Raw genomic sequence first — 16369 nt, 5'->3', positions numbered from 1 at the left:
GGTTGCGGGCAGTCCTTGATGTCCTTGGCTTGGCGCCTCATCTCCTCTGCCCCTATCTCCATGTAGGCCTTTCCCTGGTGCACAGACACGCACCAGGGGAAACCTCCCCTTTTTCTGAAGACACCAGTCTCACGGACTAGGGCCCACCCCGCTGCAGTACGACCTCATCTTAACTCGACTAATTACATCGCAAGGATCCTATTTCCTAGTGGGCTCACATTCTGAGCCACTGGGGTTTGGGCTGTCAATGTGTGCGTTTTGGGGGGGAATACAGGTATGATGCGGACTTCCCAGGTGGTGCTAGTGGTAAAGAACCCGCCTGCCAATGCAGGAGACATAAGAGACATGTATTCAATCCCTGGGTTGGAAAGATCCCCTGGAGGAGGGCATGGCAACCCATTCCAGTATTCTTGCCTGGAGAATCCCTTGGATAGAGGAGCCTGACAGGCTACAGTCCACAGGGTCTCACAGAGTCAGACAGGACTGAAGGGACTTAGCATGCAGGGGGACGCACAGTGTGACCCACGATAGCCAATGAGGAGCTCATGGCCTTGAGCGGAGCACTTCAGCTCTCGACTCCCTTTCTGGGACTGAGAAACAGAGCTTGCTTTCTACCTAATGTTGTGAGTTTTTTTAAATAGAAAAGAAACAATGTGTTTTTATTTATTTACATGTTTTTGATCAAGCTGGGTCTTTGTTGCCGCACATGGGCTTTCTCTAGTTGAGGTGAGCAGGGGCTACTATTGGTTGTGGTGTGTGAGCTTTTTATTGTGGTGGCTTCTCTTATTGCAGAGCACGGGCTCTAGGATTTCAGTAGTTGTTGCCCACGGGCTTAGTTGCTCTGGGGCATGTGGAATCTTCCTGGACCAGGGATCTAACCTGGCAGGCGGATTCTTATCCACTGGACCACAAGGGAAGCCGAGGTTGTGAGATTTGAAGAATAAACACACGTAGGCTTTCCAGCCTAGCCAGTACCTGCAATGACTGACTTTCTCCATGCATAGTTGAGGGCACTGTGGGCCACACTGCAGGCTGCCCTCGGCCTGGAGAATTGCTCCTCCCAGGTCACAGAAGGACACAGCAAGCAGGAAGAGGAGGTCAGGAGTAGCCGAGAGCTCCTGCTATCACCCATGACCGTTGGCAGGAAGAAGGAGAAGTTCTGACTGAGGGCTCCATCAGCTCCATCCAGGTCAGCATTGCTGTGGAACAGACTGATGAGGTGGAGATTTTATGCCACAAGTTCACGTGCTTCATGACGATGTGAGCAGAGAGTGGCCGCTGTTTCTCCTCGTCTGTCAGTGCAGTGCCTGCGCTAGAGGTGGGCAGGTGAGTCCTCCAGAATGTCCCAGCCAAGGCCTCCCGCCAGCTAAGGCTCCTCTGCTCCCACTCTCACTGTACCTTTTCTTATTCTAGTAGATCCTTCCTCCTCTAATTAAAGTCTGGGGCTACAAAAAAAAAGAATGAATGAGTGTAAAAGGTAAATTACAGGGCTGGGCCCTGTGGAGGAACCCAGTGTGTTAATACATCAGCCATCGCTGATTACTAATCAGGATGAAAATGGAGCCCCCAGCTTCTGGCCTGTTTTATCTGCCACTTCAAGTAAACTCCAGCTCATCTGTTGCCATCTCCCTAACCCAGAGTTCCTTCCTTTATTGGCCATGGCCCAGGGAAGGGGCATTCCTCTCAGCCCAGCCCAGTGAAGATCATCTTTTAGGGCTCTGTGGGTGTGTGCTCAGTCACTCACTTGTGTCCAAATCTTTGCAGCCCCATGGACTGCAGCTGCCAGGCTCCACTGTCCATGGGATTCACCAGGCAGGAATACTGGAGTGGGTTGCCATTTCCTCCTCCAGGGGATCTTCCCAAGCCAGGGACTGAACCCACATCTCTTGCGTCTCCTACATCGGCAGGTGGATTCTTTACCACTGGGCCACCTGGGAAGCCCCTTTCAGGGCTCTATGTCCTCCTTATTCTCTCAAGGGGCTGAAGTGGGAGCAGGGTGCTCTCGGAGAGCTTTGTAGTGAAACTCCCCAAAATTTTCCTGAAAACAGCAAGAGAGTTTTCCGTTATTGCTCCATAAGTGTGAGTGTTCCCACAGGCTTCCATTACAGGCTTCTGTGGAACTAAGTTTTCCCAAACACGCTCTGTTTCAGTGTGAACACCAGATTCTCCACACAGCATACTCCCATGATTCCCACCGAGGCAGGGAGAAGAGGGTGCCCTGGGGACCCTGGGGTCTGGACCCCCAAGCCTTGGAAATAAGAGGGAGATGGACTTGGGGGATCATGGAGTCCCCGGAGGCTGGAGCCCTGGGAGAGACCTTGCACTGCCTCCCTGGACTGGGGCGGTAGAGGTTAAGGGTCTTCTTGCCCCCAAAGCCCTGCTGATTTTTCTCTGCCTCCATCACTACAGCTTCATTTTAAAGAGTGCTTACAAGTGTTCTCAGCAGATCTGTTTTCTCTATTCACTAACATTTCTTCAAAAACTTGAATTATCTTGCCAATATTTGCAAATCAGAATATTTCACATTAAACAGGATTTCTGGTGTCTCTAGAAGTACTGAGAGACGTCACCACACAGGGCTCCTGTTTCCTCATGGAAAAAGTAGATGGGCCTGAGCAAGCACTGCTCCTTTTAGAAGGATGTGCAAAGTCCAGTTTGCCACAATTCCCATCTGGCCCACTTCAGTCGGTTACTTTACCTGGTTTTTGGTTTTTTTTGGTTGCAATGGTTCTTCACTGCTTTGTGTGAGCCTTTTCTAGTTGCAGAGAGCAGGGGCTAATCTTCACTGTGGTGCATGGGCTTCTCATTGTGGTGACTTCTTCTACTGCAGAGCACAAGCTCTAGGTTCATGGGCTTCAGTAGTTGTGGTGCACGGGCTTAGTTGCTCTGAGGCATGTGGAATCTTCCTGGAGAAGGGTTTGAACCTCCATGTCCCCTGTATGGCAGGAGGATTCTTATCCACTGCGCCACCAGGGAAGTCTGTTACTTTACCTTTTAAATTTTGGATCACCTTTATAGAACCCTTACCCCTTTTCAAATCTGCTTTACCAAGAGCAAAATTGTTACCACCACCATCACCACCACCATCATCATCACATCCACCATCACCACCACCACCATTACCCACCACCACCATCATAACTAACACCATCACCACCACCACCATCATAACTAATACCATCACCACCACCACCATCATCATAACTAACACCATCACCACCACCACCATCACCACCACCATCACCACCACCACCATCACCATCATCACCACCAACATCACCACCATCACCATCATTACCATCATCATCACCATCACCACCACCATCATCATCACCACTATCATCATCACCACCATCACCACCACCACCACCATCATCATAACCAACACCATCACCAACACCACCATCACCCACCACCATCACCATCATCACCATCAACATCACCATCACCACCACCATCATTACCCACCACCACCATCATAACTAACACCATCACCACCATCACCACCACCACCACCACCATCATAACTAACACCATCACCACCACCACCATCACCACCACCACCACCACCACCACCATCACCACCACCACCATCACCATCATCACCACCACCATCACCACCATCACCATCATTACCATCATCATCACCATCACCACCACCATCATCATCACCACTATCATCATCACCACCATCACCACCACCACCACCATCATCATAACCAACACCATCACCAACACCACCATCACCCACCACCATCACCATCATCACCATCACCATCACCATCACCACCACCATCACCATCATTACCATCATCATCACCATCACCACTATCATCATCACAACCATCACCACCACCATCACCACCATCACCATCATTACCATCACCACCACCATCACCATCATTACCATCAACATCACCACCATCACCACCACCTTCACCATCATCATCACCACCAACACCACCATCACCAACATTGTCATCACCACTATCGTTATCACCATCACCATCATCATCATTATCCCATTATCACCATTAGCATCACTATCTCTGTCACCATCATTGTCATCATTACCATCACCATCATCATCTCCACCTCCTCCACCAATCTACATACACATAGGCGTGTGTACACACACAGAGGGACTCTCTTTTTCTTTCACCAGATTCATTTCTTTACCTCTGACCTGTTTGGAGCTCCTTCAATGTATCCAAGTGTTGCTGGCTCATGCATGTACTAGTTAATGCAACTGGGTCAGAGCTGGTGGGGGCGGTGAGAGCAATGGTGGGTGAGGGTGGAGTTGGAATACTGTGTTAAGAACGCCCATCTTGCACAGACCTCGGAAAGATATGTTGGTGAAATTTGCTCACATGGTGCATCTCACTTAGGCTCCATGTCTGGCTATGGAAGGATATTCATTGCCATTGTTTTCTGTAATAGCTGTCTGGTACTGACTGGGCATCCAAGATTTCTTCAAGGAATCACCAATTCTCAATCCACTGAGAGGTGAGGTAGACCCCACTTCCAGCTCCAAACAGTCCAGGGTCCCTCTAGTCAGTCAATATATTCCATGCCCTTGGCCCAGGGGCTTGTTGGAAGGTGGACACTGAGCGCACAACAGGTCAGCACAACTCAATTCTTGGACTTGCTTGTGGAAGACTGGCTAATGGTGCTTTTTGCCCAAGGAGTTTGCACATCTGATGGGCTAAGGGTAAGGAGCGGCTGGGGATCATCTTCACAGCAACTGGGGAGCCTGGCTGAGAGTAAAGAGCTCAGCAGGGGAAGGCAGGGGATGGGCAGGGGAGGAGGCCCCAGGGCCCTATACTGAGTCATCCCTGAATCCACTCTCATGACCAATAAATCTGCTCTTCTGCCATTTTGAGTTGGGTTTCTGTCACTTAACGTCAAAATAGCTTTAGGGGGGCCTCCCTAGTGGTCCAGTGGTTAAGAATCCGCCTTGCAGTGCAGGAGATGCAGGTTCGATCCCTGGTCAGGGAACTAAGATTCTACATGCCATGGTAAAACTAAGCCCCCGATCCACAACTGCTGAGCCCAAGCACCACAACTAGAGAGAATAAGCACTGCAACAAAAGACCATGCATCATGCACGAAGATTCCACAAGCCACAGCTAAGACCTGAGGGAGCCAAATCAATCAATCAATCAATATTTGTTTAAAAATCAAAACAGCCTTGAAATATTCCATTCCTTTCCTTCAAGATGTTTCTGGAAATGTTCCAGCCCAGGCTGGCTTCTGCAGGGTTCAAAGGTCACCTTATCCTCTCAGCTTCAAGTTCCTGCCCCAAGAAATGGGGCACGTGTTCTTACTCTGAACAGCACAAGCTGTCACCCAAGTTGTCTCTTCAACATCTGTAGGAGGTGGACACTCTGGGGTCTGGGCACTGCCTTGCCCCCACCCACTGAGCTCTGGTTGGGGTTCCTGAGCAAAATGGGGTTCCTGAGCAAGCCAGCATGTTCTCCTGACCCTGGGCCCCACCTCACCATGCGGAGGTCTGTCCTCCAGGATTCTCAGCTAAGCCGACTCTGCCCCTCTGGGGGTGAGCACTGATTCCTTGGGTGTTAAGGCTGGGAAAGCTTGGTGGCCCCCCAGACATGCTGACACAACCCTAGAGGCAGCCATGGGAGTGAGATTACAGGACCATTTCAGTCCCTCTGCCCCAGGGAGTCAATAAAAACCCAAGACCCCTGCCCCTCATGCCAAGGAGCCCTCCGTGACCAAGATATCATCGTAAGATGGTCAGCTCCCCGGGTACGGTGTTTTTTCTGTTGTTGTTTCAGAAGTACTGGTCCCAGAAACAAATGTCAGATTTTCTCATCTGTAAAATGGATGTTAAAAGTCTGAAGGTGAAAAGATAAGAGAGAGAGTTTGGACCTGCTTCCCATACGCAGTTCACACACACTGGCCACGACAGAAATCGCTCGAGATGTACGAGTGGGAGAGAAGAAGCAGGGGGATTTCACTACAGAGCTCACTTCTTTTGAGGGTCTCAGTTGCTATAATAGATAAATATGGTGGTGGGTGTGCTAAGTGGCTTCAGTTGTATCTGACTTTTTGCGACCCTATGGACTGTAGGCTACTCTGTCCATGGGATTCTCCAGCCAAGAATGCTTAAGTGGGTTGCCATGCCTTCCTCCAGGGGATCTTCTCCACTCAGGGATCGAACCCATGTCTCTTATGTCTCCTGCATTGGCAGGTGGATTTTTTACCACTGAGCCACCTGGGAAGCCCAGATAAGGTGGAGATTCCAGTAATTTCATAGGTGAAACTGGCACCAAGAGACTGACTGACTTACAGACACTGAAAATAATGAGAAGCAGATGTAAAAACAGTGTAGGTACACTAACTGTCTTGCTGCATCATGAGTGAGACCCCCTCAGACTCCTAGCTGCCTTGCCCCGAGTCTCCAAGCCAAGAACCAAGGGTCCCCATCCCTCCCCTGACCCTGTCCAATGCCCAGGAATGCCCCCTCTTCTTCCTTCCTCTCTCCTCCATGGACGTCCCCACGGCCCCCAGGACTAGACTCTGTGTCCCTGCAGGAAGGAGGATCAGGGATGGTGACTGAACCAGTACCGTATGTTCCTTCTCAAAGAAACTCTTTCTCAAGCAGATGAATGTAAATCTCCACTCCTCCTGCCAGTATCCCCACGCCTAGCAGTTCCAGAGCTGCTGCAGGTCCTGAGCTAGCGCAGGAGGGAAGAAGGAAGTGAGGCAGGAATAGAAATACAGAAACCGACATATGCGAGAAGTGAGTCTATGAGTGGGCTTGGGCCTCAGACTCTGTGTTATTCTGATTATTATCCTTTCACGTTTTCTGGACCAGCCTAGAGAAAGAGACGGAATTTCTGCAAACTGGCTTCTAAAGCTCGCTAGCCGCAAAGAAAACAGGACTCCCAAAGGGTCATCATCAAGCAGCTCAGGCTCTGAAATGACTGCTAAGTTTCTCTCCCTCTCCAGGCAGCCATGAACGTCCTCAATAACGCAAACAAGTCTGCCTCCGCCACTCCACTTGGAAATATTTGATCTATCGGCTTATCAGTGGGAACAGCTTCCCTTTGATGTGTGCCTCGAATGTTTTCCACAAAAACGTGACCAGATTTTTTCAGAACCTTCCACGTGCCTCTGTTAGTCTAAGAATGCCCCAGGTGTGGAATGCTACGTAATAAGGGTTGAATGGTGAGAAATTTGGGGCAGGTCAGCTTGACATACGGGTTGAGAAGGGGCAGGAGGTATGTTCAACTTGTGTCAAGGAACAAACCCACAAATGGGCAGATCAAGGGGGAGGAGATTGCCTTCTCTCCTCCTCTACCTGGACACACAGCTGAACTATGTTTCCCATACTCCCCTGATGCCAGGTGTAGCTATGTGACTGAGTTCTGACCAATGGTGTGTGAGCAGAGACAATGCACTTCCCTTCCAGGCCTGGACCTGATCCTGGCTCTGTCCCACCTCTGATTGAATGAAGAAGATTCAGAGGTCAGAGGACAGAGCTGGACATGGGAGGGTCCTGGGTCTCTCCATGACCACTCAGGATCAAGCCACCCCTGCCAACCAGCCCCTGGTGACCTACTCTGGATAATAACAGGAACTTTTTTTTAAAACCATTTTTTTTAATTGAAGTATAGTTGATTTATAATGTGTTAGTTTCTGGTGTACAGCTAAGTGATTCAGTTATTTATATATATAGACATGTAGGGGCTTCACAGGTGATGCTAGTGGTAAAAAACCTGTCTGCCAATGCAGGAGACATAATATGTGCAGGTTTGATCCCTGGGTCAGGAAGATTCCCTGGAGGAGGGCTCAGCAACCCATTCAGGTATTTTTCCCTGAAGAATCCCATGGACAGAGGAGCCTGATGGGCTACAGCCCACAGGTTGCAGAGTCAGACACAACTGAAGCAACTTTGCATGCATGCATGCACATATATATTTATTAATATATATACATATATATATGGACTTCTCTGGTGGCTCAGACGGTAAAGCGTCTGTCTACAATGCAGGAGACCTGGGTTCCATCACTGGGTCGGGAAGATCTGCTGGAGAAGGAAATGAAAATCCACTCCAGTACTCTTGCCTGGAAAATCCCATGGACAGAGGAGTTATTTTTTATATTCTTTTCTATTATGCTTTATTACAGGATATTAACTATATTTCCTGGTGCTATTCAGTATGACCTTGTTGTTTATCTATTTTATATACAGTAGTGTGTACTGCTAATCCCAAACTTACCCCTGCTCTAGCTCCTTTCTGCTTTGGTAACTATAGTTTTGCTTTCTATGTCTAGAGTCTGTTCTGTATCTTAGATAAGCTCATTTGTGTCATGTTTTAGATTCCACATATAAGTAGTATCATACAGCAATTTGCCTTTCCCTGTTTGACTTACTTCACTTAGTGTAATAATCATTAGGTCCATCCATGTTGCTGCAAATGGCATTATTTCACTTTTTATGGCTAATATTCCATTGTCTATAGAGAGACATGAGCTTTTAATGCAGTAAATGTTTTTGTATTAAGCTTCTGAGAATTCATAGTGTAACTCTCCCAGCAGCTAGCATGTTTGGCATTTGCTGATGTGATGCTCTGAGGCAGTATTTGGTGGGTTGGTCAGAACTATTATATATTTGGCTATGCCAGGTCTCAGTTGCGGCACATGGGATTGTTGATTCTCATTGCAGCATGCGGGATCTTTAGTTGTGACGTGAAGTATTAGTTGCAGCATGTGAAATCTAGTTCCCCTCCCAAGGATTGAACCTGGGCTCCCTGCATTGGGAGTACAGAGTCCTAGCCACTGGAACACAAGGGAAGTTCCTGGTCAGGACTTCATCTGTGACAAATAACAGAAAACCCAAGTTGGAGGGGCCTGAGCAGAGTAAATGAAATTTATGAGCTCCTGTAACTGAGAAGTGAGAGGCATGTGGGGTTCAGGCATGGCTTGATCAAGGACCCAAAAATAGTAACAGGAGCACACATCTCTCTCAGCACAGCTCCTCCACACTGGCTTCAGGTTGGCCAAGCTCACCTCTGTGGGGCTGGAAGTGCCTGGCCAAGCCCAGCAGGGACTGTCATCCCAGAGTCCTCTTCTCTAGAGGGGTCACATATGTAGGGGAACACAACCTCTAATTGTCCAGGCTGAGGCACACTGATCCTTTAGCTCAGAGTCGTGAATGGAGATGGGGCACAATCACTGGAGAAGCCTGGAACAACTATGATTGGTTTCAGGAAAGACCATGGTGCCCCAGCCAGCAGATGCAGGCACTAGGGAGGGTAGTGGGGCAGAGCAGATGTTGGATGCAAGAAAGCCCACCTGCTTCCCTTGGGGACTCCCTCCGTCCCACCAAATGGCCCCAGAGCAGCCTCCACCTCCACACATAACTCATGCAGATTGACCCAGCCCAGCATAAGTGCTCTCCTGAGGATTTTATTCCATGGCGGGGGCATGGGGGGAGTACGGGGTTGGGGGGAAGGGCAGAGACCAGAGTGAGCCTCTAGACCGTGAGGGCACTGAGACTGGGGTTGTTAGCCTGTCCTCCCTGGGAGGGAGCCCCTTGTAGTGAGGGATCAGAGCTGAAGGCTGCACTGGGAGAGCCAGAGCCCTGCCATCTGTCCCTGCCTGGGTCCCCGAGGCAGCCTTCAACACATCCCTTCCTTGCCAAAGGTAGTTCAAGTCTATTTTTCACCACTCAAAGCTAAAGGAACCTGAAAACACAGACCTTTACAGACATCTTCCTTCTCTATCGTGTGTGATGAAACTTTCGATTTACCTGAAGTCCTTTCAGTTAGTCTGTGACCTACACATGTGAGACCTACACACGCCCGGGGATGGACCCCTGCATGCCATCTGGGGCCAAGCCATCTCAAGAATTCCCAAAGTCTGGCCTCACGATGCTGCCAAGGGTCCTCAGATCCCTCACACCACCCCCCATCAACATCCTAAACCTGCTCCCAGTAAACATAACAATGGGATCGAAACCTGACGCGAACTATTGACATTTCTTCGGTGTTAAATGTTCTCAATCTTACATAAAAGTAGCTTTAGAAAAAGTGTCTGGTTCCATTGGTCTCTAACATATAATGCCCAGGTGATCTCCCCACATATTTAAAAGCAGACAGAGCCCCTGCACCCTAAGGTCAACTGAAAAAATTCACAGCCTAAAAGTTGAGACTATGTTTTATTTAGCTGACAAAACTGAGGACACAAGCCCAGGACACAGCCTCTCAGAAAATTCTGAAGCGGCAAGGGAGGGGCCAGGATATGTAAGAGTTTTTGCAACAAAGATCTGGTAGTGGGAACATCAAAAGAGTACTGTTAATTAAGGAAAACCAGATATCTCAAGTTAAGGGATTTAGCACTTTTCCATGTACGGGAAGATGCAAAGTCTGGGCTCACTGAAATCATTCCTCTGATATGCACTTCAGCTATCTGAGGCCAGTATCCTGTGTTTTCTCATCCTGAGTACCCTCAGGGTGCACCATCAGGGTGGCAACAGCTGTTGGCTGCTAGATGGGAGTCATCCTGCCTCCATCCTGAGTTCCCTCAGGGTTTGCTGTTGGGGAGCCTGTAATGTGATGGCTTGATGGCTGCAACATCATTTGTTTATTGATATGCAGGAAATATCTTTCATTTACCCTACCCTGTGGGTGCCCTGAAGCTACCAGATCTCCGAGGACTCTGGAACCATCTCAACTTTGATCACAGGAAAACTTGGTGAGCTGGAAGAAGTTAGTGGGTCCACAGTCCCCACTCACCAGCAGCCCCTGAGCGGATGGAATTTTGGAAACTTGGTGATCCTGCATGAACCTGCAGGTGGGAATCCAGCCAGGACCATTCTGCGGCCCACAGGTTCTCACTCAACCTCACTTCCTTCATAGGAAGAACCACCCAGCCCCAGGCACCCATATTTCATGTCCCCAAGGAGGCAGGAATGCTGGAGGTTGGATCTGAGTCTCATGGTCCTTCTCTGCTTCTGCTGGACTCTTGGGGAGACATTCAGAGAAGAAGAAGGAGAATAGAGGTGGGAGCTCCCCAGGCACTGCAGCGAGTGACTCAGGAGCCTTCTGTTCAGTGGGGAATGTTCCAACTTCCAAGGGAGCCAGTCCCACCAATTCAGCCCCACCATCTGGAACGTTCCATCTCAGATCCATTGGTGTTTACTTTCTAAAACTTTGCATTCCTGGGGTCTGAGATTGGGAGCAACTGTGTGTGGAAAATACACGCTTCCTTTCATATGTTCCCGTGACACATAACAGCTTGCTTTCAGTCCTTTAAAAACACAAACCAAAAAAAGAAGAAAAGAAACAAAGAAAAGCTTTCATCAAACACTCTCCCCAAAGAGGAGGAACCCTGCAGATTCTAGAACAGAAAGGGCTCTGAGAGGTGGAGACAGGTGTGACTCTGAGGTACCAGGTTGGTGCAGAGGAAGGTAACAGGTGAGGGTCAGGTAAAGGGCCTTTTGAAAGGGACGAGCAGAGTCCAGACTGGCAGGACCCACCGTGGGAATTCCACAAAGCAGCCTGGGACATCAGACTGGGGTGGGGAGGTGGGGAAGCTGCAGAGTCACAGAGGAGGGTGCAGGGCCTCAGCTCTGGGCTAATCCTTTGGCCACACGTGCTGTTCAGGCTGTTTCTGGTAAGTGGAAGAAACCCCACTTGAACTCATTTAGTTGGATGCAGTATGTATTACCTCATGAACTCTAACTTGGAGAAGAATGGAGTGCACCTTGGGTCATGGAAACCAGAGTTGTGGGTCCTGCCAAGCCCCTCTCCATCTCATACCCTGGCTTCTTTGACTTTCTCTGCCAACTTTCTCCTCTCCCTGCTTCCTTCATGTCAAACCCCCAAACCCACACTCCACAGACTGGGTCTCTATGGCAAAGTCTGAGAGCAGTTCATTTTCCAAATCTCTCCTCTGGGTCCCCTACCTAGTGACAGAACCCAGATAAAAACTACATTTCCCAGCCTCCCTTGCAGCAAAGCGTGGTCATGTGACACATCCTGGCCAATCATCTGTGACAGAGTGATGCCTGCTCTCCCAGGCAGATGTCCAACAGGAAGTCCTCTCTTCCCAGGTGGAAGGTGCACTTGGTGGAAAGCCATCCTTAGAATAACACAAGTGGAGACAGAGAAGACACATCTAACAAAGGAAGAAGAATGTGCTGGGAGACATGTTTGGCCTTCATAGGTCTTGGACAAATAAATCATGGTTGACCTGAGAATGGCCCATGGATCATAGGTAAACCAAAGAACAGTCATCCTAGCATCAGTTGTCCCCACGTTGTGACAGCCCAGAGCTCAGGGACCCTGAAGGCTTGGCATGGAATACAGATCCGACCCAGCTATCCTCTCTGCCTGAGCCCTGTCCAGCTGCTGGTGTCAAGACCAAACCTTCACCCCCTGGGCTGACCTCTCTGGAGCCCTGCTTCCCACTGGGTGATGATTTGGGTCCCTGGGAACCTGTCAAGTTCTGTCTCCCTCCTCTCAGGTAATCCAGTGACCTGCTTCATGAGAAAGCCCCTGTGTTTGTTTAGTGGGTGCCGAGGGAGTGATGGGTCCCTGGGTAATCCAGGCAGGTGGTCTCCTCAGGTGTGGCCACTGGATGAAGAGCCTTCCCTAACTCACACCTCCACTTCCCCCCTCATCTGCAGAATCACTCCAGTCCTGCTGTTTCTGCCATCACATCTTCTGGAGAGCCATCCCTGTGGATGGAGAAGCAGCAGAGCTCCTATGAGCCCAGTGTTCTCGAGAGTGTACCTTGAGGTTCAGCTGAGTATATCTCACACTCTCCAGGCTCCCCTACCCCTCTGTCCTCATGGGACTTCTTATCCACATGTTTGCTTCTGGCGGCAACAGTCCTAGTAGCCCCCACTGCTTTGAGGATAATATCCATGTCCTTGCTATTGTCCCCAAGAGGCCGGGGATCCAGGCCTGCTGCCCCTCACCTCAACTTGTTGCCACCCAAAATCTTGGCCTTCTCTGCCCACTGAAGCTGAATGAAAAATATGGAAACAGAGTTTGGGGGAAATAGAAAGATGGCTTTTATTCTTAGCTGGTGGAGAGGGGAACATGGTAGGCTCATGCCTCAAGAACTGTGCCCCCACTCCATGAGGAGTCTAGGGGTTTATATAAGGCAAGGGCTCACAGTCAGGAGTCAGTGATGAGGAACAAAGGTGAGAGGATCTTGATTTCTTCCTCTTGCATAGTTTCAAAGACCATCATAAACTGGCTTCAGTAACCTAGTCATTGAGTCTGGCAGTTTGGTGTCTCTGCACCCTTCTTCCTGATATATAACTATAAGGAGAATGGTGTTGTAAGGGAAAACACCAGATACTGGATGTATTTAGCATAGAATCAAAGGAAAAAATGTGAATTGTATCTCCTGCCAAGTTAGGGGCAGAAAAGCAAACTTAGTTACAGAATGCAAAGTTAGGAGCAATTAAAGTTTAAAAAAAAAAAAAACTAGGAATATTCAGGCCTGCTTACTGTTCTCTTTATCTTCTTTGTTCTCAGGAAAGGGAAAGAGAAAAACTCATTCCTCCTTTTTCCTTTTCAGTGCAGCAATCTTGCACTTCTTCCCCCTTCTCACTGTACTCTAACTGCCCGGTCCTCCCGTGGTTCCGTGGATGTGGTTCCTTGAACGTGGCTCCTCTCCTGCCTCAGGGCCTTTGCACTTGCTGTTCCCTCTGCTCCATCTGCTTCCCTTCCATCACTTTAACTGCTGCTCATCTTTCAGAGCTTAGCCTCCCTCCCAGCATGTCAGGATTTCCTGTTTTTCTCTCTGTAGTCCCATGTGCTTTCCTTCAGAGCATTTAGCAAAGAGTACAGAAATGTAATCATGTCCTTATTCGATTAGCATCTGCCTCTCCTGCTACAGTGGAAGGCCACTTGGACATCCCCACCCACCACTGCATCTTCAGAATACAAATGTTTGTTGAATAAATGAAAGATGGAAGGTCACACACAGGCCACGTGGACACAGATGACACAGATGGGCTCTCTGTGGTTTCCTCCGTGGGGACTGATCTCCAAACAAGGAATTCACTCCCAAATCAGAGAAATTGTCAAAGTGGGCATGTTACCCTTCCAGAAGCTTCCGTCTGTGATCTTGACACTGTGCTGGATATACAATCATTTTTAATTCAACCCAAATTGCCCATATGGAAGAGCCAGGAAGCTTGGCTTCAAGGAAGGATTCATCAGACAGATGTATCCTTTTATGTCACCTAAGACAAAGCAGTTTAATTGTTTCCATTATCTTCGAGCTTTTATTACCCTGGTTATTGATCTTCCCTTTTAATGAAGCCCATAATTAAGCAACTAGGAGGCTATGCTTGGTCTTAATGAGTATGCTGTCAGGCTAGGCTCTGCCAAGGAGCCCCCATAGCCATGAAGGAGAATCACCTTCTCCTCCCATCTCTTGACCTCTTCTGTTCCTTGACTACATGAAGTGCAAAGGTAAGGGGGCCCCAAGGACTTTCCTGGGGACATTGTCATTAGTAGTATAAGCAGGAGCCCTCAGCTGACACACAGAAGGGCCTGGTCCCACCCCGTTGGGACCAAAGCATCAGGAAGGAGGAGAAACAGGGGTAGAGGTGGACATGGACTCTTCCCACCTCTGGTGTCTGGCAGATGGAGCAGGAAGCCCTGTTTCCAACAAGAGAGAAATGGCAGCAATGACCATCTACCAGTGCAGAAAACAGAAAATGACATATCTTCCCTTTGTTTCCAGCTAACCATCCATCAGGCAGCTGACCTCATTCCTTGTGTAACGGACACCTGTGTCTCATCCTCCCAGAATTCAGTGCCCCTCCTGAGGGGGCCAGCAGCACAGCTTCCTGGGGGGAGTCACCCCCAGCTCTCAGTACCCAGGCTGTGAGAGTGAGGTCAGCCTCACTATCTGCTTCCAGCATTGTCTCCTGGCCAATCCACACATTCCACCCCTTGGCCCAGGGATTGGTTCAAGAAAGAGGACACAACCCAGTCAGGCAAGGTCAGATGCATCCGGAGGATCTTTGCCACAGCTATTGAGAGAGAAAGACCTCCAGAGGCCACTTCATGGAGAGAGCCTGCCTAAGGATGAAGCCAAACCCAGAGAGGACAGAGCTGGGGAGAGAAGACTCCTGACAGCATGATTTCAGTGCCTGGATAAAGCTATGCCTGAAGCTCCATCTGTCCTTCAGTTACATGAATCTTCAGTTACATGAATCTTCAGTTACATGAGCCATCTGGGACTGGATCCCACCCAGCTGAACTGAGCTTCTGCAAGTTCAGATTGATATATGATTCACTGTGGTCACAGTAAGTCTGTTGTATCTCTCTGGAGGCTTTCCCAGCTGCCGCAAACCACAGTGGTAGTAGGGGGTGGGAAGTCAGCTCAAAGGAGCAAAGCCCTGTTTCCAAATGCTGGACAGACGAGAGCGCAGGTGGGATAGGGCCTAGTGCCACCAGGTGGCACTGTTGAATGCTAGTCCTGCGCAGTCCTGTGGATGCTGCAGGGCGCTGGTCCAGGCCTGCAGAGGCTCTGGGCTCTGTATTGTGGTCCAGACAGTTGGCCCCCAGCCATGACGCCATGCTAGTTTGGAAGGCAGCTAAGGAGATTCCCAATCCTGCCACCAAGTATGCTGGAAGGAGCCCTATCCCTTGTTATCCAAGCTCCCAGTCCCTGCCCTCGATTCCTCCACCTGAGGCCTCCTTGGGGGCTGCTGCATATCTAATAAACCACTTAACAGCATACAGTGATAGCAACCATCTATTTTGTTCACAAACATGCATTTGGGCCTGGATTGGTAGGGAGGGCTCATCTCTGTCCCACAGGGCATCAGTTGGATGGCTTGGCACGAACTGGGAGATTGGTGAGCTAGAGCTGGCTGTTGGCTGGGGCCTCAGTTTGAACCCATGTGGCCTCTCTGTGCACAGCTTGGTCTTCCTCACAGTGGGAAGGTAAATGTTCTGAGACCATGTACCTCAGAGACAAGTCTCACCTGCATGACCTAGCCCCAGGAGCCACATGACATCACTTCTACCTAGGGTGGGGACTGGAACCCCACCTCTCAATGGCAGCAATGGACAATGGGAGTGCTGTTTGTGTCCTTAAGAAAAATAGGATGGAGTCCTACCCCAGTCAATGCTGCATATTGTCTCCCTGCTTATTTAACTTCTATGCAGAGTACATCATGAGAAACGCCGGGCTGGGTGAAGCACAAGCTGGGATCAAGATTGCCAGGAGAAATATGAATAACCTCAGATATGCAGATGATACCACCCTTATGGCAGAAAGCAAAGAGGAACTAAAGAGCCTTTTGATGAAAGTGAAAGAGGAGAGTGAAAAGGCTGACTTTAAACTCAACATTCAAAAA

General features: G+C 49.3%; 1 long non-coding RNA gene across 2 annotated transcripts; it reads left to right on the top strand.

Moving 5' to 3' along the window:
• Nucleotides 1–1080: 1080 nt before the first annotated feature.
• LOC147355271 (uncharacterized) lies at nucleotides 1081–15744 on the top strand. 2 transcript variants are annotated; one of them, XR_015143963.1, is made up of 3 exons: nucleotides 1081–1326; nucleotides 10629–10824; nucleotides 14743–15744. It is a non-coding gene; the product is annotated as an uncharacterized LOC147355271 (long non-coding RNA). The 2 variants fall into 2 exon arrangements; XR_015143962.1 differs by having other exon boundaries at nucleotides 10629–12249.
• The last annotated feature ends 625 nt before the right edge of the window (nucleotides 15745–16369 follow it).

This window comes from Bos grunniens, chromosome 17 (assembly GCF_055505025.1).
Source record: "Bos grunniens cultivar Pamir isolate PY7600 chromosome 17, Bosgru_T2T1.0, whole genome shotgun sequence".
Lineage (NCBI taxonomy): Eukaryota > Metazoa > Chordata > Mammalia > Artiodactyla > Bovidae > Bos > Bos grunniens.
Note: the sequence above shows the minus strand (reverse complement) of the source record. Positions and strands in the feature narration are given on the sequence as shown.